Source organism: Amblyomma mixtum, chromosome 5, assembly GCF_055824585.1.
Source record: "Amblyomma mixtum isolate Tamu chromosome 5, ASM5582458v1, whole genome shotgun sequence".
NCBI classification, from domain to species: Eukaryota; Metazoa; Arthropoda; class Arachnida; order Ixodida; family Ixodidae; genus Amblyomma; species Amblyomma mixtum.
Genome location: NC_143016.1, coordinates 156,897,074 through 156,918,628, shown reverse-complemented (window position 1 = coordinate 156,918,628; position 21,555 = coordinate 156,897,074). Strand labels below are relative to the sequence as shown.

Below are 21,555 nucleotides of genomic sequence, written 5' to 3'. Positions count from 1 at the left end.
AGCGACACTGTCGCCGTTTGAGCTAAGTAATGGAAGCGATCGTTGTAAGCTGTGTGTGGTAGCAAAAGAAGTTGCCGTTTTTTTTTTCGAATGCTGAGCATGTCGACCCAGGCCGCCGGAGCGGTGCTTTACAAAGGGTTGAATGTACACTCCAACCCGAAAGCTCCCAAAAAGGAGTAAATGGCTCATCGCGTAGCGCACTCCCGAAAAGGGGTTTTGATACTCCTTAGAATAGGAGTATATCGTCTACTCCTCTGTTTGAAGGGGTACTTTCGGAGTGCTGGAAGGAGTGAAGTGTTACCACTCTCTAGACGGGAGTTTATTTAGGAGTAAATTTGCGATCACAAAGGAGTTAGCATTACAATTAACAGAAGTATTATATACTCCTTTGTAGCTACTTTTATAGTACATTTCAGGAGTACGTGCCTGTTCCTGTTAAGTAGTTTTGACAGGAATTTTTTTTAGCAATTTCCCTTACTATAAGGTAACATTCATGATGCCCAGACAAGTTTATTATTTCACTTGATGAGGAAGCCCATTTGAAATGAAGTATTCCTATGGAAGGCTCATTTTAAAGCCTTCCCAGGAAAAATGCGTCGATGAAATTGCAGTGATTTATTTCAAACAATATTTTATTGTGTACAAAACATTTGAACCAAGTGTTCGGCAGCTTGCTTTCGATGGTTACAGAGAACCAATGTCTTGGCCCCTGTAGAAAAGAAGAAGAGTGCCTTAACCCGCGCTGTCTTTGGGTGCAGAGTTGAAATATCCCAAGGAATAAAAATAGAGATGCCACACTTGAAAGCAAGGAGGGAACCTTGAAATGCTTTGCTGTCAACATACGGGCATGTCATGCTATCGCTGGTTAAAAGGCACGACGTCAAAGGAGGCTCCTTCTGAAAGAAAGATTAGAAAAAAAAGTGCATCAGAGGAATTACACCTCTAAGCTTGAAGTATGATGTGCTTCAAGTGTAGAAGTCAAGTTCCCAAAGCAGTTCAGAGTGCACTTTTCAATAAAGTAGGTGTTGTTGAAGTTTAAACGTTTCTCGTGACAAAAGATTAGCTAGTAGAACATAGTAGGTAATCAACTAGCTATAATACATATCTGTACCCTGTCGCATGACAGCGGCTAAACGCGTTTTTCAGGGAATCAAAAATTCCAGAGAGCCGCTTTCGTAAACGTTAAGGCAATACGGCGAATGGGAAGCAGCGTCGATGGGGAACATTTTTCCCGTAAAGAATAAAACTAAAAATATAAAATGGTCTTACTCAGGCACTTGCGCATTCGCGCTGCCTTTGTCTGCGTTCCGGCACTGCAAGAAGCATTGCGATATAATTTTCTTTTTCACTTGTCAGAAGGTTCCCCACACGTTCCAGGCACCATATCAGGACCAATTATTGAAATCAGAACATGCAAACAAAAGACTGCATGTGAGCTTCCACTGCGTGTATGCAAAGCGCTATTTCCTTCATGGGAGAACCCGCAGCCGTGCATTTTGAGGGCGTCGTCATTCTGTGTACAGGCACGGCCGCTTGATACAAAGCGCAAAGCTTGGTACAGGTCAAAGGCAGGGCAAGGGTGACTAACGTAGCAGGCACTGTTAGTAATAGCTACCACCAGACCCACCCTTCGCCGCCACCTGTCGTCTGTTATGCTTTGCCCTCACATTCATTGCCAGGATTCAAAAGAAAACATTCTACACAGGTCTATATGGCTGGGAAAGGAATTTAAGTAGGAAAGAACGCCAACCAAAAAAAAGCGAAAAAAAAAACACGACGGAACCTTCTTGGTTCTTACCAGGTGTGACTGCGAGCGAGTCACAACGCGTTTTTTAAGCCTTCGATTAGTCATCCGCCGGGTCACTGCTCGTAGACAGTTGATGCAAGAGGGGGATAGGGTTTCTAGGGAGAGTATAAGATTTCCTTGCGTCTGCTGAATGCGCCGTGACTCAAGTAAGAGCGTCCTGCGCGGGTGCGGCTCAGTGTCCAGCACAAGAGTTCACTTGAAGTCAGTCTTGTCAACCCGCGCTTCGTTCCTTCATTTGTTTGACATCCGCTTTGTGCTGCTTCAATTTTTCGGGGAAGTGCTTGGTTTCGCCAATGTACTATGTCCAGCTCGAGCAGGGGATCTTGTATTCTAGCGTATGCTTTATTTTTTTTTCTTTCGCTACCTTCCCGAGATCAGCAGTCCGAACCGGAACGCTTGCCTCCACGAGTTTCACATAATGGAATGTGTTCGGAAACTGCACGCGAAGAGGAAACTTCTTTTCACATTTTTCAAATGCGAAGAGCTTACGAGATACCACCTTTTGGAACTAGACGCCTAACGATCCAGAAAGGCAACGCTCAGTATGGTTGCCACCTCATGTCCGCTGCCGACAATCGCTGCTACGGTAAGACGCCACCAACTCGGAAAATGTAACAATTTAGGCAATCTGCTTGAGCGCTAAGGCTTCGCCATGTCCTGTGCTATGACTGAAAAGAAAAAAATCGCTTGCATTCTTTGCATAACAAGGCCCTCTTAAAACACAGGAAAGGAAGCAACACATTAGGGCAGGCAATGTTTTGTTCTCAGCACTGTTCGTAATAACGTGACAAAAATTTCCGGACCCCAAGGCTGTGCATTTTCACCTGCTCATTGCCTGTACAGCTGTTCCATATTCATGGGGCGTGAACGCATAGAGAAAATTTGGTCCCTAGAAGAATTGACCCTACTTCCAGTCGTACATATTAACGTAAACAGCCACGACTGCAGTGCCACACTCTTTTTCAGCCGCATGCAACAACAAATTTCAAGATGCTTACTTAATGACCTCTGTGTGAGCTGGCGCCTCCGGACGACGATGAAGCCTTTCGTCTCCGTGCACCCGGGGTTCACAGCAAGCCTTCGCACACTGAAAAGGGAGCGGCGTTAAGTGCATGCGCGTATGTGGCATCAAAGGAGAGTTTAATACTGCTTACCGCTATACACGACGATGATAATCCGGTCTTTTGTATTCTTGCTGTAATACAGCGAAAGAACGAGGGGCCGTCGGTGTCGAGAAAACTGATGCGTCACACACACACACCGCCATGTCGGCGCGGCGAAACGGCAGCAGCCATCACTTGTACGCTGCGTAGACAATGAACGACCAGCCGCTGCTTCTGCACATATTGCTGGCTTGAGTGAGACGTTCATTGCAGCATCTTGCTGCTAAGGTCGATGATGTCCAGTCTCTTATGTCCCGACAAGCGCGCGAAAAGGAGCGGGCGGCAAGCTGGCGGCACCATGCTGGCGGCTGCGGGCAGGTCGACGCGTCACACACCGCCATGTTGGTTCGACTGAGCTAAGCTGGCTAAGCCTCTCGCGGACTGCGTCGTAGGCGATGCAACACCAAGCGTCCTCCGAACGCACTGCAGACTTCACAGGCATTGTCTGTGCAGAGCACACTGCTGCGCAAGGCTGCGACGATCCGGTGTCTTGTAACATGACAAACGGGCTTGAAGCAGAAAAAGCAGAAGCGAGCAGGCACCGACGAGCGAGCAGGCGTCGTCACCTGCAAGTGCAGCGAACCGGCAGCTGCCACTAGGCGTGCGGGCAGACACTAAGGAGTGCATAAAGGGTCTGAAGGAGTATTGAAGCCGATATACTCCTGCTTGGAAAAGTAGTAAAATCATGTGAATAATTATTTTACTCCTCCATTTCGCGACAGCGGTAAAAAATGAGGATTTCCTCATTTTTACTACTTAAAGTCGATTGCGCAATTTTCAATAAGGAGTTTAAAAGCGGACACAAGCTATTTATACTCCTATTTGGGCTTATTTGAGTTTGCAGTGTAGAAAGGGACAACGCGCCTTCAGCCGCGTTGTTGTGAACTTGAAGAAAATTTGCTCGAATATTTGCTAGAATACCTACCTCAAAACTCTGGCGTTGCGCATTACAGGTGACAGAGCAGGTACAAAGCCTGAAACTGGAGAGCAGCGTCGTTCCCTTGGATTGGTCCTTCGTCAGACGAGGACCGAGGCACGCTCCGCGGCTGCGCCGGCTCTGTGTCACGTCGATCGGTATAATGCCGAGTGAGTGGGAACACCTGACTCTCCTCTTGGCCCGTGTCTTTCCGGCCACCGACTACATACACCTGCACACATGGCGACCTGTCTTGGAGCTGGAACGCGTCACACTCGTCGCGCCTCCCGCAGTCGCACCAGACGGCGACGACGGGGCATGGTACATGAAACCATTGCTGTCCTCCGATTTTCTTGTCCTCTGCGAAGCGCACAACCTCGTCTCTGTCCCATGGCCGCGGAACTGCGGGCCACGTCGGTTTTGATCACGCTGCCTGTTGCACAAGACCCAATTCATTTGCCTGAGTCCTCTCCTGAAGGTTGCTACCATGCATACTACACGCAAATTGCCGAGCACTTCGAGTGAATCATCTTCGGTTGTTAAAAGTAACCGGAAACATAGGTTCTTGAGCATGCACATTGGTAGATCTTCACAACTCTTGCGTCATTCTTATCCCTTTTACAACGGCAAGGCTATGTCTAGGCTTTGCCTGCCTCATTTTAAGGTGACGTTAATCGCTGGACAACGAGCGTTCAAGGTCTGTTCTGCTCCTTATGCACTGTGGAATGCTCTACAAAATGCCGGGGCACAGCTCTGACCATAATATGTTCAGTTTAAACTTTACTAAGTCCATTGCTACTAATTGTGCGTTTTATGGTTTTTTAGCTTTCTGCATAGTTTTTATGCACTTTAGAAAGTTAGGTGGGCGGATGAGGTTAAGAAGCTTGCGGGGATACGATGTTTGCAACTGGCGTAGGAGAGAGCTAATTGGAGAGACATGGGAAAGGCCTTTGCCCTGCAGTGGGCGTAGTAACGCTGAGGATGATGAAGACGATGCATTGTATTTATCGGTTTTGTCCCCGTTATCATGCCACAATAAATATATGCTTCTCAGGCACCTAAATTTGTGTTGGGCTGGGCACTGAAAGTTTCAATCGAGGGCTCGATACGTCAGCATTAAAGATTTTATGACTATTTTGAAGGTGCCGCATCAGAAAATATTTCGATCTTCAAGCTCTAGCCTGGCTCCTCGGTAGCCAAAGCAGCTTGCTGACTGTCAAAAAATCTGAACTTAATTATTCTCGAGTCCTTATCGATTTTATCTTCACGATGAAATTATGACCTTTCTAAAATGGTTTCTATGTACGGCTTCATGCTGCGCTATTCCGGAATCCGACTCGAAGTTACGTCCCCGTTATGTGGATGCAGTACTCTTGCTGAAAGCGGTACGTGTTTATGGAAAGACTGTCAGCCGCAAAAGTCGATGAGAATTCACTTGTCATTTGCTTTCTGGCGGAAATAGCAACAAGAGTAAAAACGCTAAGTACCTTCCGCCTGAGAGTGGTATGAACTTTTCGTTGCCTATGAACTGTTCGGTTAACGCTGTGACATGACAAAATTTCCCAGGAATGAGAATTGTGCACGGCCTGTAAACATAGGAAACGCGACTGTCAAATTAAGACAACCTCAGCTAAAGTTGGTCAAATCATAGCTAGCCTATCTACGCCGCGGTTAACGATCTGTGATACAATACCAGAAATCGTAACCCTGAAGTACAATGCCTGCTTTAGGTTTGGTTTATTGGGGTGTAATTACACGTCCCAGAGTGACTAAGGCTATCAGGAACGCCGTAGTGAAGGGCTCCGGAAATTTCGACCACCTGGGGTTCTTTAACGTGCACTGACATCGCACAGTACACGGGCCGGCCTTTAGGATTTTGCCTCTATCGAAATTCGACCCCCGCAATTGGGATCCAACCCGCGTCTTTCAGGTCAGTAGCTGAACGCCATAATCACTGAACCGTCGCGGCGGCTGAAGTACAATGCCTTAATTCTGAAAAAGAAGAATCACTTGTGGACTAATTAAATGACATTGCTTGAAAACAGAAAGTTTCACTTCTGGCTAAGCAAACTGTCTTGTCTCGTGTTAGGTCTCAACGAAGAAATAATAAACCACCAGTCCTAATCATTGATTTCATTCGGAAGTCAACTAGGGACACAAAGAACAAAGGATAGCAAAAAAGAAACTCCTATCAGCCACAGTCAGATAATTTCATGTTGAAAAATTTGCCTGCCCGAAACCAAGTGTTCGTGAGCACTGCGGGGGAGTGGACACGTGCGAATAGATTTTTTTTTTTTCTTGGCATTGAAGCACCAAGGTACGTGTGAGGAAACATGAGGGCGAGAGCCATTGCCTGATAAAACGCGCCGCCTACTTTTACAACCTTGTAGTCCGGCTCAAAAACGGCTCGTATCTTCCCAATTAAGCACATTATTGATTTGATTTTGTTTCTACACTTTTGTTTGCCTAAGGAAAGAAAAATATGATTAGTGTGTGCTATCGTCTGTGGTCACAATCGCCGAGAACATTTTGGAGCAGGCTTTGGAGCAGGGGAAATTTCGATTTGGAGCAACTTCGTCATTTTTTTTAGCAGGAGCACGACATTGAGATATAATGCTGAGATGCGATTATACAGGCTGTTTCAACTCACTAGTCCCAACGTTTAAAAAACAACGCTCTGCGTGCAGATCTGAATCAACAGTGCCGGGTTGTAGGCGGACGTTTTGACCAGGTCCACATATTTTTTTTTTTTTAAATGGACCTAACTTGCCAGTTTCTCGTCAAAGATAAATTTGCTGACATTTGTATTGTTGATGCTGGTGCTAAACTTTATTCCTGAAAGCTAGAGAGAAGGTTGAGAAATGCCATTTTCGTTTTCGTGAGCTTAAATTTAGTGTCTCCATTAAGATTAGAAAAGTATTTCGAGACTGTTCACCCCGGCGTCGCAATTTTAGCTGACACCCTCACCCCTGCTCTGATTGAAGGGGATTGGAGTCGGAAAGTGAAAACAAAAAATTACAGTATTGCATATGTCTGCTTAAGAGCGGAAATGCGAAATCTTTTTCGTGCCCTCTCTTTCTTTCTGCATATTTGTTTTGTTTTATTACGTTTGTGTGCATTATTTATCTTTATTTTATTTTTAATTGTTATTGTTTACTTCATTACATATACGTAGTTTACCAACTGCTGCTTAATGAGCTTTTACATTTTACTTTATTCACCATATACTTATGCCGCCGCGGTGGCTCAGCGGCTATGGTGCTCGGCTGCTGGCCCAAAAGACGGGGGTTCGATCCCGGCCGCGGCGGCTAGAATTTCTTTGGAGGAGAAATTCTAGAGGCCCGTGTGCTGTGCGATGTCAGTGCACGTTAAAGAACCCCAGGTGGTCGAAATTTCCGGAGCCCTTCACTACGGCGTCTCTCATAGCCTTAGTCGCTTTGGGACGTTAAACCCCACAAAACCAAACAAAACCAATCACCATATACTTATGATTGACAGTTCGTACGGATAATTTCCGTCCATAAGCTTCCGCCTACCACCATCCGTCTACAACATCCGTCTACAACTTCCTCGAACGCCACTCATGGGCCAAAAAACACGTCTTAATAAATAGGCCGCCACCAGTCACGGCAAGGGTCACAGCAAGCGTTCCGGGATGAACACGGAAACTGAGATGCTGCGAAGGAGTGCTCACGCCATGGTAGCCACCAAGGCCAGCCTAACCACGCCGTATACCACAGATAACTTCCGGCAATCCAATGTGGCCTAGCCGCCCACGAAGGAAGAGTTCTGTCCCACATGCATGGCTTTTACTAAAGAACAGTGCCATTTTCCTCCGCTTATGGTCTCGGAGATGCCAAGCGTGTGCCACGTGCTTCACTGATTCTAAAATATTTAATTTAAGGGACATCAAGGACTGACAAATTGGCCTCCATTGACAGTTCATCTTGTTCTAACGAAAAAAGCTTTCACTTCGAACGGAGCTCTTTAGACAAGACAAAAAAATAAAAACAGGTGTAGCCACACCAGGCACTTTTGAAAATAAACAGAGCGTCGTCGTTTATTTAGGCGCGAATCCCACAGACTAGGCTACAGTGCCATTTCCTTCAAAACAGAGATAGCAGAGTTAATTCGAACTATACGGGTCGAGTTTGAATCGAGTGACGGAAAAACATTTAAATGCAACATCCTGAGCAATCAACACATGTTTCGCTGTTGTACGAGCATCAACAAAGTCGGAAAGTGATTCAAGTTTTGCTGGGAACCCAAAAATATTAATCCGTTATGACGAGACTCTGTTCGGATGATTTTCCTGCACTGACACTAACTCGGATTGTTAATTGTCGGGTTTAACATCCCAACGAGACATATGCTATGGGGACGCTGCAGTGAAGAGCTCTGGATAAACTTAGGCCACCTGGGGTTCCTTAACTTGCACTGACATCGCTCAACACACAGGAGCGCTTGCATTTTGCATAGTTGGGACTCAGGTAGCAGAGAAGGGACGAGGACGTTGTCAACGTGGTATATAGGAAGCCGGAGGGCGCTGAAGGACACTTTAAAAAGTTTATTTGCATATACAGGGTGTTTTCTTTTGACCGATTACAGATTTTTAAAAACAAGGCGCTTATAGTATCGTGAATGCTGTATTCACGGAATGTATATTCGGCTCGGCGGACACAAGATAAGGACATAGCGATCAAATTTATTTAATTAATAAGCCAAATTTTGTTAATTGTGTTTTTAAATCCTCATTTTACGCTGCATATTGCAATCGCAATATTGAAGACTGTAAAGACTCGAAGCTAATACAATATGCAGCATGTCCCTATGCGCAAAGGATAATGAGATATTCGTGGTGGAATTTTCAGCCTTTTGGGATCCGATTCCGGAACTGAACTCTCAGAGTGCGCCGGAAATACCGCCCATGGTACTACGTAAGAGATTGACGAAATGATGACAACCGACGACGCCAAGGCTAGCTGCGACTGCGGCAGGCAGGCGCTCCAGAGGAGCGCATAGTCACTGCCTCCGTGAGCAGCACGCGCTCTTTTTTCGTCATTGGCATTGAACTTAGATACAGGTTTTCAGCCGTCAGCGGCTTCGAAAAAGCAGTCCGGTGATAACGCGCGATTTCCCTTTCCGCTCTGGCGTGAACAAGAAAGGACCGCTGGCTTATCGGCTTGCGATTTATTATTTTTCACCGAAATCTCCACTGGTGCGCTGCCGGCGGTCGATGCTCTTACAAAACAAACAATGCTTCTGCAATACTGTACAGATGCCGTAAGAAGTAAATTGAAGGCGATATTAACAAAAAAATTTAATCATTGCCCGTCATCCTTGCATGCATCATTGAATACATATGTGCAGCCTAATTGTGACTTTACGAATGGCACTGTGCACCAAGAAACATGGACCACTACGCTTAAGATTCAAAGAAACTAAGTTGTTTTTTTAGAAAGTAGCCTTCTATTTATATTTATATTTGACGCCGAGTGTACATATGAACTCAAAATGCGCGTTTGAATGGCAGGGCAGCTGGAACCGCGATACGTTGACCAAGAAGGTGCAGATGGTTGTCGCCTGTGGAAAAACGAATGGCAACGCTCGCCTCGCCTTAAGAGTCGACGGCTCCGAGAATCCTGGCCACCCGGTTCCCTCACATACGATGTTCGCTGAAATGTACAAACCGTTACGGAGCACGGGATCTGTGCTTCATTCAAGGAAGGCAAAGGAAGTTATCCTGAGCGAAGAATTCCAGATAAATGTTCTCGCCTACGTTCCTGCATACCCCGAAACCAGCACGCCGTTGGATTCTCCCGCTATTCAGTCAGGACAGTGCTCAAGAATCAGTTTTTTTCCTTGCTACATATCACTGAATCTGGATCTTAGCAAAGACAATAATAAAATCCGGTATGAATTCAGCAACTGGGCGTTGATCAAATGCTACGAAGACGCAAGACTTTTTTAGGAAAGTTCTGTGGACGGACGAAGCCCACTTTTGCTTTGGGGAGGATTGACTTAGGGAAGTCAATCTGGTCTGATCAGAACCCGCACTAGCTCTGGGAACACCACCACTAAGTCCGGCGGTCAGTGAATGTCTGGTGTGGCATTTACTCAAATGAATAGTGGGACCGTACTTTCTGGAAGAAAATCTAACAACTAAGTCATGCACAGCGAGCATTCCAAGTGGTGCTGTCAGCGTCTTCGTGTCCGAGATCATGTTAAGTCAAGTCCATGGCTCTTGGTTTCAGCATGACGGGGCGCCTGCGCACTTCTCTTCGCGTGCAAGGGTTTGACTCGACAGTAACTTCCCCGGTCAGTGCATACGGCGCGGTACAATCATGTTCTGGCCACATAAGGTCACCCGACCTAATTCCATTGGACTTCTTTCTTTGGGGTTACGTCAAGAACGAAGTCTACACAGCTGAACCCGAAGACATAACAGACCTCAAATAAGGAATCGTCAAAGCATGTGCGAATATACCCCCGCAGGTAGTGAAACGAGTGCTGCAGTCCATGAAGGAGAGATTCATGGCGTGCTTGGCGGTTGAAGGTAAACAGTTTGAGCATTACTGATACACAAAACCTACCCACCGATATACGGCGGAGCAACAGTCATCAGTTGACGTCTTTTGGAATTACTTTGGATGAAAAATAATAAAGGACAAGCAAACAACTTGCACACCGTTCCTTTCTGGGCCGAGCCAGAGCGGAAAGGGAAATTTTCCGCGTCATCACCGTGCTGCTTTTCCGAAGCCACTGGTGGCGGGAAATGTGCCTTCAAGTTCAATGCCAATCACGAAAAAAAGAGCGCGTGCTGCTCACGGAGGCAGTGACTATGCGCTCTTCTCGAGCGCCTGCCTGCCGCAGTCGCAGCTATAGCCTCGGTGCCTAGGTTGCCGTCATGATTTCTTCAATCTCGTGCGTAGTATTGTGGGCACGATTTCCTACGCACTATGAGCTTTCAGTTTCTGAATCGGGTGCAAAAAGGGCGAAAATTCAACCGTGAATATCTCAATATCTGTTACACTTAAGGACATGCTGCAAATTGTTATTAGCTTTGAATCTTTACAGTCTTCAATATTGCGGTTGCAATATGTAGTGTAATGTGAAGCGTTAAAAAGTTTATGAACAAAATTTGGCTAATTAATTAAATAAATTTGACCGCTATGTCCATATCTTGTGTCCGCCGAGCCCAATACACTTTCCGTGAAGGCGGCATTCACGATAATATCAGCGCCTTCTTTTTAAAAATCTGCAAACTGTAAAAAAAATTGCCGGTGATTAGGTTACTTTCTAATGCGAAATTTCAGCGCAGCACATCAGCTGTTCCAGCTTTTCGATAGATTGAAGCAAAGAATTTGAGCATTACATGTGTTACAATTACAGACACCTTAGTATTTTTATTCCTTCCTCAAGATACACTCCTCTAACAGTTTTTGATTGTCATGTATGAAGTTTTGTGGACGGAGAAATAGATAAATATAAGCTTGACTTGCTGCTCCAATGCCTAGTTCTCAAAGAAGAGGTCTATGCAAGTATTTTGGGAGGTTGTAACAGCCGGGGGAGGCGTCACGAACGAAAGGAACGGGGTGTTCTTCCAGATGAGTGGTAAGGAATTTCTTTTTGTTTGTCTTTATGTCTACATTAAAGTCCCCACCTACCCTGGCAGGCGGCAATTAATGATTAATCGCGATAGCTCGCTCAGCGAGAGCTGTCAGCGCTAACGCATACGGCTAGCCCACATCTCTCTCTCATCACCCTACGTAGTACCTATAAGCGCGATTCAAGCGTCCACTGACCCAGGGAGCCCGTTATGCGCACTTCCTTTCCTTGGACCACAACGCGTCACACATTAGCAAGCGATCATTACATCCTTTCCATTACAGTACCGTACAAGCAAAGACAGGCCCGTCACCTAACCCACAAAATCACCAACTGGGATGCTGTCCGCTCCGCAAAGGCGGCCCTCCCTGACGCTCCCATTATAGACATCGACCAGTGGGTGGCTTCGCTCATGAACATTGTCTCCATACACACGCGAACCCTTGTCACAACATCAGACACGGCCACCCTCGACACTCGCCTGGCCCACCTATGGGAGGCCCACCATAGCATCCTAGAGCGCTGGAAAGGGCAAAAGCTCAATCGGACCCTTAAAGAGCGGCTGGCCGCGCTGCAAACACAAATTACTGAGCACGCTGAGGAGCTCTGCCGATCAAACTGGGGTCATATTTGCGATAATTTGGCTGGAAATCTGTCCTCCAAACGTAGCTGGCAACGTCTCCGTCACTTAATTGACCCCACACAATCCAAAACAGCCACACAACACCACGTCACACGCCTTATACACAAGACCGACCTTTCACCTGACGCACTCATCAATATACTTAGAAACACACACACAACTCCCGGTACCTCAAACCCCCTGCCTACCTATACAGGTGCCCCGAATACCATCCTCGACGCAGAGATCACGGAAGCAGAAGTCAGTGCGGCCCTCCTGGCTCTCCGTTCTAACTCCACCCCAGGAGTTGACCGGATCTCTAATGCCAAGCTCCGCAATTTGGACGATCAATCGATCACTCAGCTCACGAAATACCTCAACAAATGCTGGCAGGAGGGCACTCTTCCCCAATCCTGCGTCACGCCAAAATCATATTCATACCAAAGCCCCACAAACCTCTTACACCCTCAAATCTCCGTCCCATTTCACTAACCGCATGCCTTGGCAAGCTTTTCGAACACGTCGCACTCCTCGAATCACCCACCGCATGGCGGAACAAGACCTCTACCCGCACAGCATGGTGGGCTTCCGTCCCCATCTGTCGGCACAGGACGCCATGCTCCAACTCACACAAGATATTTTCGATCCCCTCATTCCGGGTCACACAAAAGCTGTCCTAGCCTGGGATCTCTCCAAGGCCTTTAATCGCCTAGACCATCAAGCGATCATGGCAGCCCTCTCCCCCTTGAACATAGGTGAACGTATGTACACCTATATTCAAGCATTCCTTACTAACCGCACGGCCGAAATTCACTTCGGTCCCTACATATTCCCCCCATACACCCTTAGTGGCGCTGGCACCCCCCAGGGATCCGCCCTCTCCCCTTTTCTCTTCTATGTCACTCTCATTCCCCTTGCCCGCAATCTACAAACCATCCCTAACCTTCGTCATACACTTTATGCCGATGACATCACGCTATGGACCACCCATGGCAGTGATGGAGACATAGAAAATACTCTACAATCGGCAGCTAACCTCACCCAAACACATGCGCGGAGTATCGGACTCTCCTGCTCTCCGCAGAAGTCGGAGCTCTTTATCATCCGCCCCACAACCCGAAACTGCCCCACAGCCCCCATCATGGTGACACTGGAAAACCGGCACATCCCGGAGGTAAACACTCTCAGGGTACTGGGCCTCCACATCCAGAACAACGGGAAAAACACACTCGCCAAACGGAAACTCAAGCAGACGACGGTGTCGATATCCCACCTAATCCGCCGCGTTTCTGCACACCCCCAGGGCATGAAGGAGCATGACCTATGTCGTCTCATTCATGCCTTCGTCCTCAGCCGCTTTCTCTTCACGCTTCCCTACCTGAAACTCCAGGCCGGGGAAATCTCCACCCTGGATGCCATGATCCGAAGAGCATTTAAGACAGCACTACACCTACCCCCCAATACCTCAACTGAAAACCTCCTCCAACTAGGCCTGCACAATACGGTAGGGGAGCTTATCGAGGCCCACCGACAGGCTCAATACATACGTCTCGCGAAAACAACCACCGGCAGACACATCCTACACATCCTCGGTATCCACCTACCGGCCACGGATCCCACACAGTTCCAGGTCCCATGCCACATTCGCCGCGAATTATTTATTAAACCACTACCCAAAAACATGCATCCCACCTACCACGAACCCCGCCGCAGAGCTCGCGCACGGGCACTCCACAACCACTATGGCAAGGAACCGTATGCCGTTTGGGTGGATGCTGCATGCACGGGCGAGGACGCGGTTGTAGCCATCACGAACCCCTCCCTCCAACCGATTGCCTCCCTTCACATAACCCCTACTGCCACTTCGGAGGAGGCCGAAGAGGCCGCCTTTGCCCTGGCCGTCACACGCACGGAGGCCCGATATATTCTATACGACTCTGAAACTGCCATACTAAATTTTGCTCGCGGGAGAGTTCACGTCCCTGCATTTCGCATACTGAACTCCCTCGCCGCACACCCACCCCGCCACATGGAGTTGATATGGGTGCCTGCCCACTCCGGGAATCCCAGAAACGAGGCCGCCAACGCTTTAGGCCGAGGTTCTCTCAACCGGGCACCGGCGGCCTCCGACCTGGGGTTCTCGCGGGAGCGCATGCACTCATTCAGTGAAACGACGCAGGCCTGCAAAGCCGAGCGTCGGCTCTGCCCTCCATTCCATCCCTCCCTTGACCATTATCATCAGACACTTTGGAGGCGGCTTCAAACACGCACCTTACCCTCCCCTTATATACGCTCGCGCTATCACCAAGTCCACACAAACCCCTCCTGTACCCTCTGCCACTACCCCAAAGCCGCTCTAGACCATATCCTTTTCCTCTGCCCGGCGGATCCTCCCCCGCGGGGCCTGGAGCACCTTACCACCTGGGAGGCTTGGGAGACCCTACTGCGTTCTGAGGACCCGGCCAAGCAAGCCATCGCCACCGGCCGGGCTGCCAGCGCCATGAGCCTCCGGGACATGAACGTTTCAGTGCAGTGGGGCCGTGCGGGGGCCCACAGACCTGTGTGTCCCAAACTCCCCAGTAGTAAATAATGTTTTCACCACCACCACCTTTCCTCAATATAATCGGAGTGTAAAACGTTCTGACTCGAACGCCAATGAACACAACGGACGCCGAGGGCCTATGGCTTCAGCGCCGCGTTTCTAGCACAACTTTGTCAATGCCAACGCATGCAGCGCTCATCGGTTATTGCCTCTACGTAGCTTCAAGCACGACTGAGGTGTACACTGTTCCAGAGGACAGTTAGGCGCCTTCCCTCTGGTTCAGGTGTCCACCGACATGTGTGAGACAGATAGTGCGCCATTTACTTGCATCAAAAACCAATTTACCCATTTTGACCTCTGCTTTCTATGCTCCCGCTCCATTTTTTCCCCAGATTAAAGCGCGACTAAGGTGTACACTGCTGGTTACAAGGGATAACGGACAACGGCGACGGCGGCGGGCAACGGCGACGGACAACGGCGACGGCGACACCGCGAAACGCAGAAACGGGAGCCAAAGAGCTGCGTTCTAAAACACCCTGTATACATCATATGAAGAATGCAGGGCTCGGAAACACAGACAACACGAAGTAGACACCACATGCGCTAGCTTTCAACTTAGCTTTCAACTGTTTCATTGAAAGTTAGCGCATGTGGAGTCTGCTTCGTATTGTCGGCATTTGCACAGTGCACGGTTCGGTCGTCACGATATGCCAACCCCATCATTGTAAGTACCACCGCGGTGCCTAAGTGGTTACGGCGTTCGGCTGCTGACCCGAAAGACGCGGGTTCTATCCCGGCCGCGGCGGCTAAATTTCGATGGAGGCGAAATTCTAGAGGCCCGTGTACTGTGTGATGTCAGTGCACGGTAAAAAACCCCAGGTGGCCGAAATTTCCGGAGCCCTTAACTACGGCGGTGGTGGTGAAAACTTTTATTTTGTGAAAAAGAGTTTGGGAGCCACAGAGTGGCCCCGCTACATGGTCGGCGTCCCTAGTCCGGGACACCGCATGACGAGGCCCCGTCTCTCGCCCGTTTCACCAGAGCCCTCTGGGACTCAAGCGAGGAGCAGTTGAGGAGGGCACTCTCCCATGCCTCTCTGGAACGGGTAGGGGAAGGGGGGAGGTGGGGATTTTGAGTACATGCCCACACCATGTGGAAGATATCACAGGTCTCCCCACAGTGTCCCTCATAATCTGAGTCGCTTTGGGACGTTAAACCCCAATAAACCAAATCAAACCATCGTTGTAAGTGCTTCGGTAAGAACTCTTTATAAAAACCGAAATTCTACCCAAAAAAATTGAGTTATGTGGTCCCACTGTGAATACATGAAGAAGTGTGGGCAAAAAAAAAATAATAATAATGTCCACAACCCTACTGTGCAAACAGACAAGTATTTAGTAGCATCCTCCCAAGCGCAGTCATGAAGCTACGAAGGAAACTCAAACGGAATTCACTACAGCGAGCATGAATGAGCTCCGTGAAGCAGAGGTATCAGCAGTAACACGTGGGAAACCTTAATAGTGTGCAACTATTTGCCCTGAGGGGCAAGTAATGGTGCGGCCTTTTTTTCTTATATGCACTCGTCGTACTCGTTTCGGACAATGATGACAGCGGCGCCGAGGCAGATATGCTAAATACATTCATTCCTTACACTAACAGTAGGCGGTAAAGGGTAAACAAGTGAAACGGCGGATTTGGACTCCGCATATGGACTTCGTAGTCATACATTAAGAGAAGGAGCCGTTCTCATGCCTGAGCATTTTACTGGCCGACCCTGCTGCGCTCGGAGGACACGGCCGTGCAGACCATCGCCACCGGCCGGGCAGCCAGTGTTATGGACCTTAGGAACGTAAAGACTTGAGTGCAGTAGGGTCGTGCGGGGAGCCAGGGGCGTCCCCGAAATCCTCTTCAAATAAAGTTTTTCTCTCTCTCTCTCTCAGCGCGTATCTGCGTCACCTAGGATTCACCGCAGTTCTTGGTTGTTGGAATAGCATTTCGACGCAAGTTCATAAAACAGCTTCGATTTTAAGCAGCGTGTAGCAGGTGTAACGAAATGGCGCAAGCTGGCCGCAATTGGCGCAGTATTCTCACAGCTGTATCTTATATCAGTACATGTGCGAATGAACAAAGGTGGATGCACGCCTCGGTTCTGTGTTTGTATAGCATGTGCTTTCATTCATCAATCAGCATTTGCCAGTCTGTGCCCGGGGTGTCGTTTTCTTTCCTATGTCTCCAGTTCTTGTCGTGTTCGAGCAGCGCTACCTGTTAATAAACCTCAGGTGGTCTATAATAATAGCAGCCCTCCACTACGTCGTCCCTCATAGCCTTTGTTACTTCGGGACGTTAAACCTCAAAACCCAACCAACCAACCTTTATCGCTAAGTGAATATATTTTAGGCCCTTCGGTCGTGCCTCTCACATTTCTATGCATCTGTTCTAAAATAGCGGCCTCCCGAAGAAAAACGCTTCGCAGAACCGACCAATAATTGGATTCAATGAAAACACTTTGGTCAAATCCCCTTAGGGCTTCACGCTTTGCCGCGAAACTTCAGTCTAAATGCTTCGTATCACCGTTCTAGTACAGTGTGCATGATCGACGTGAGCACAAGTGGAGCTATTTGTAACTCAAAGCATTATACAAGAGGACGGCAGTTACACTCGTTCATGTAATGCCAGATTTCAACTTACCTGCATCGTAAAATTGCTTCCTAACATCATCTGCGATGTGCAGCGGTTGCGTAGACTGTTTCAGCGTTTACTGTGCTGCGCCACGTCTAATTCGGCAGCGATCTATGAATTACTGGTGAGTTCAACAACTAGAGCTCGCGAAATGCACGCTGAAAGTCGCCGTGACAGCGAAAATGAATATATGTGTGTTCAAGAAGAGCATCACTCATTCAAGCGGTAGTCAAGAGGTACCGCGTCCGGCTCATGACGCCAGGTTCATCGGTTCGATTACATGCTCGGCTGCCGCTTTTTTCCCCAAAGGCTTCGTAGTAGAAGGAGTATGACCACTCCTGCGAAGAGCGTGCGCTGCTGTCTGTATAAATGAATTGGGGTGGTCTTGGAATAAGGAGTGGAATATTGGAGAAGCGTATACTCTATCGGAGGACGTTAAGAGTACTACTTCATTTCTATCAACGCATAATTCGGTAAACGCTCATTTCTTTTCTCTGAGTTCTGTGGACGATGTACTGATACCCGTGCGCCATGATTTCTCTTTCTAGGCCTTCGTTACTTTTGGTGTCCAACTTGGCTGTTTAGCAGATAGACTTGCATTTGTGAATCTACTGCAACAACCTGACAGGCTCCCTCTTGGTTTCTTTTTCAACTAACGTGCGCTTGTGCTCACGCGCTCACTGGTTAACGCACTTGCCTGTTTAGCCTCAGTGGTTAGTTACACCGACCAATTAGGAAGTATCTTGAATAAAGCTTCAGACTTTCAGTGCGTAAACTGCATTGCATGTTTTGTAGCACATTTTTATGTTCATTTCGCCACCATAGTGCGGATATATACTATTTTAGCTGGCTAGAAAAAAAATGGCGATAGCGTAAGCTCTTTCTACAAGGGTACAAAGGGATAACATTTATGGGTTCCGTCCGCGAGTCCACTTGATCTCATTTGCATATCGCTTGATGACATGCTCCGCTAATGCTACCAGAATACACCTTCTTGGAATTCTCTCTAGTTTTTGAGTATTAAGTTGTTATTCAAGAACGACCATATTTGTTGGCTTTACTCCCCAAGGTCCCAGAAACAGATGTTACACTATTCTTCCAGACACTGAAAAATGTTAGAAATGGAATTGCTGTGTCTCTGCCCTTCGCTCGAGCTTACAGAATTCGTGTTTTAACTGTTTAGAAGAGAGTGTATTGCTACAGGCCAGCAGGCTTAAAGCCGCAAGATTCCCTGATTCCGTTTTTTCGGCAACGTGTGAAAAGTTAGTGTGGCTGGTGCGGACGGATTTCGTCAAATCAAAGAAGGTCAAGGCATGTAAGAAAATCAAGGTCATTCATTACATACGCAAAGAAGAACATAATCTAAAAATGTAGCGGGAAGGTTTGAAGTTGACATTGTTTTTCGGCAGCATATATGTTGAGCGGGCTCTACCGTGCCGTTAGGAACCGCAATGAAAAGGTTTTAGGAGTGAGTCCGTTCAAATGCCAGGTTTCACACAGACCACCGTCGGTGGATTGCGCATGTTCTGTAGTTTATGAACGTCCACTTTCATACAAAAAAGTCTGCGTGTGCGGATGAGTTGCGATTGTTGTTGATCTTGATATTGCTGGACCAATGCTCTTTGCTCTGTATTTCCACGTGATTATTGTGTATATATATTTGCTCCTTTCAATAAACAATTAAGTTTAGAGTCAGCTTTCGTCTCTGTAGTCGTCTTCGTGCTGACCCCCCCCCCCCCCCCCCCCCCCTCCCCCTGATGAGGACAGATTACACCACGCTTGCAAATAAAATGCACATGTTTGGCGTTACTATTCAAAACACCTAACACCCTCAGTAATGGGTGTTATTACGGTGTGAATTCGCCTCTAGAATATTCAAAGTGTGTTAAGGGCCGACGATATGTCATCAGGTGTTTCGGCCTGAAGGTAGGCCTCATGCTTTTGAGTGAAAAGGTACATCACTTCGCAATCATTTATACAGCAGATCTAATATCAGTCCAAGCCCCGCACTCGAGCGTTCATGTTGAGTTCGCGGGCGGTGGTGCATGCACGGTCTTAAAGGGTTCCAGTATTCTTACTGGGAAAATAAAAAGATGGCTAGAAACCGACGCGCGGCGCCAAGGCAGGGAGGAAGCCAGAGCGTAACCGGCGGTGGCATCCGATCTTTCACGCGAAAGCTGGAGAATAACGATGTTCAGCGAAGAATTATCTGCTTGCATGGAGACACTGCAGCGCAGCAAAGAGATTGTACTTGAGACGCGCGTTTCAAGGCTGCCGCCTGCCCGTCTAGCTGCCAATCAAGATGTTGAGGAAAACTTCACCATGTTTTTATGATGATTCACAATCTATGACCATTATCATAGGTACATTATTAGACCTGGCTGATCTGCCATTATTGAAAATAAAATCTTCCCAATACAAACTCAAATCGACCTGCCATCACGGGAACGAGCAAAGTAGCATTGTGATGCTGCCATCAGAGCTCATGTAGTTTTCCACCGCATCTGAAGAAACAGCCGTCGTTAATCAGCGCGTTTTTACGAGTGGCATTTGTTGGCAATCGCAGCGATTTCTGCGGCCACCGATAAGTCCGAATACCCAATGATAACCCTGAAAATAATGTTAAAATGTTTAAAGTATGTTTTTCAGAACGACACTGAAAGAGAAACTAGGTGTCACCGTCAGACGGCAGCCGGAAGCTACTTTTCTGCCTTAACCCTCACGGCGGTGCGTGCGCCACGGCGCACTTCCACGCTTGTTGCAACTCACTACTTCGATTGTAAACAGCAATGAAATGTGTTGTGGTTTGCGTGCGTTTCTGCTTGCAGGAGTATACACGTCCGCGTAATGGTGACGTAAATGGCGCAGGTACATTTCGGCTCTCAGTAACGTTTCACTGTGCTCGCTTATTTGTGCAATGCTTAGGCACAAAGACGGGTGACCTATGTCGCGCTTGAAAGGTCTAAAATAAGGCTTGGGTGGTTTTATTCTACGTGACTACCTAGTGAAGTGCACCAGTTACGCAGCACTCGTGCCGAACTCTTGCCGGTGATACGAAGGCATAACATTGTTGTGCATGTCCGCGCTATCGTTTCTAAAGGTAAGCAATACTCTCGCTGATATTCCGAAGCATATAAATATAATGTGGGAACTCGGCCCTATCTTACTGCTACAACTTTCGTCTTTAATGCTGCAAAAAGTTTTGAAGGCGCTCCTTTGGTTTGGTTTGGTTTATGGGGTTTAACGTCCCAAAGCGACTAGGGCTATGAGAGACGCCGTAGTGAAGAGCTCCGGAATTTTCGACCACCTGGGGTTCTTTAACGTGCACTGACATCGCACAGTACACGGGCCTCTAGAATTTCTCCTCCAAAGAAATTCTAGCCGCCGCGGCCGGAATCGAACCCGCGTCTTTTGGGTCAGCAGCCGAGCACCATAGCCGCTGAGCCACCGCGGCGGCTAAGGCGCTCCTTTCCGGCTGGCAATCTAAATGCCGTCGCGTCGAGTTTCTGAGCTGAGAATTGCCACAGAAAGGTTGGGGCAAGAGCATAGGTCTCCATCATTCTTGTTTTGGAATAAGGAACCATACCATGCGTGTGCCTGCTTTGCGTGTATATTGCGAAACCAATACTACTCCACGTCTAACCGCTCATCGCGTGGTCTGTGGCCCGCGGGCCCCCCTGCTCCTCGAGGAGCCGCCGCCGTGCCTAACAGATGATGTGACGTTAGCCTCTCCGTTTCTATGGCGACGCGTGACGTCAACTTGCTCTCTCCACCGCAGCCAGGAGGAGAAGGTTGTGCCGCGCTCCTCGAGGAGTCTCGCCATGGAAGTCACCGACGAAGAGTCCTTATCTGAATCTAGTTGCTCTACTGCTACTGCATTGTATTGCTTTCACAAACAACCAGGTTTAACCAGAGCTAAACCACACCAGTTATTTTAGTAGGTGCAGAAGGAGGTTGATTGCAAATTTAGAACGCAGCCCTTAGGCGATCGTTTTTGCATTTCATGGTGTCGTTGTCGCTGTTGTCCGTTGTAACCACGAGGGGATAAATGCGCAACCTCGTCCCCTCCTTAGCAAGAAAAAAAAAACAGCGCTGCGCGGACGGCTGTCGCCGGCGCACGTCGTAATTCGGGGGAGAAGGAACCGCTGGAGAGCGACTAGCCGTGTGTGTGTGAGTGCCCCTCTCCAACCGCTCGCCGACGCGGCGCGCTTTGATATTAC

At 48.0% G+C, this 21,555-nt stretch overlaps 1 long non-coding RNA gene across 1 annotated transcript; it reads right to left on the bottom strand.

Moving 5' to 3' along the window:
- Positions 1–521: 521 nt before the first annotated feature.
- LOC149344250 (uncharacterized) lies at positions 522–3,384 on the bottom strand. The gene is made up of 3 exons (XR_016282761.1): positions 2,962–3,384; positions 2,806–2,894; positions 522–896 (listed from the first exon to the last, which is right to left on the bottom strand). It is a non-coding gene; the product is annotated as an uncharacterized LOC149344250 (long non-coding RNA).
- Between the last annotated feature and the right edge of the window lie 18,171 nt (positions 3,385–21,555).